Source organism: Mustela erminea, chromosome 1 (genome assembly GCF_009829155.1).
Source record: "Mustela erminea isolate mMusErm1 chromosome 1, mMusErm1.Pri, whole genome shotgun sequence".
In the NCBI taxonomy this organism is placed as follows: domain Eukaryota; kingdom Metazoa; phylum Chordata; class Mammalia; order Carnivora; family Mustelidae; genus Mustela; species Mustela erminea.
In genome coordinates this window covers 141,015,475-141,016,391 of record NC_045614.1, presented here as the reverse complement: position 1 = coordinate 141,016,391, position 917 = coordinate 141,015,475, and the positions used below count along the sequence as shown (strand labels likewise).

General features: G+C 35.8%; 1 non-coding gene across 1 annotated transcript; it reads right to left on the bottom strand.

The window, feature by feature from the left end:
* Positions 1-468: 468 nt before the first annotated feature.
* LOC116581769 lies at positions 469-601 on the bottom strand. The gene has a single exon (XR_004282217.1). It is a non-coding gene; the product is annotated as a small nucleolar RNA SNORA8 (small nucleolar RNA).
* Between the last annotated feature and the right edge of the window lie 316 nt (positions 602-917).

Below are 917 nucleotides of genomic sequence, written 5' to 3'. Positions count from 1 at the left end.
TTTTCAGTCTCTCTCTCTCTCTCTCTCTCCTCTCATTTTGGGACTCCAATAATATAAATATTAGTCTTTTTTTATTTTTTTTTATTTAAAGCCAATAAATTTTTATTTAAGGAGTTTTTATATGTGATTACTTCCACTGCCAGTCACTGCTCATCACCATAGTTCCTCCAAAGTTAGAATCATAATCTTCAAAACAGCCCTTTTAAAAAGAACTTGATCAATCCACAGTTGTCACTGTCACTCCAGAGTTCTTTCAGCTGGGTTTCTTGCATCTCCATTTGAATACGGACATACTTTAAGAACTCCCCACCTGTAATCTTTGGGATCCAATGTCTTTACTTCAGGGCCCTGTTTAGGGTCTGAATGTGGATCTGTCTGGTTCTCAATTTCAAACACCCTAGAAAAGGAGAAGCATTACTTCCTCTTGAAAATTATCTCAAGCTGAGCAGTATGAAAAACCGTTACGAATACTGTTTCAATAAAAATACCAGGTTTAACATGCACGAAGCCAAGAAAACCAACGATGCCAGATACTGAGTTTCTATTGCACTGTCCTTTGAACACCCAGCAGGAATGAGCTGCTGAGTATAAATATTAGTCGTTTGTTATTCTCCCACAGGTCTCTGAGACTCTGCTCATTGTGGGGTTTTTTGGTTTTTTTTTTTTTTCAGTCTATCTTCTTTCTGATATTCAAATTGGGTAAGTTCTATTAGCTGTCCTCAATTTCACTGATTTTATCCTCTGCCGTCTCCAATTTACTATGGAGCCCATCTACAGAGTTTTTCTGACTTATTATATTTTCCCATTGATAATTTCCATCTGGTTCTTTTTTTAGGACTTTTTTTGCTGATATTTTCCATTTTTCATTTGTTTCAAGAGAATTTGGGATTGTTTATTAAGACATTTTTATGACGGCT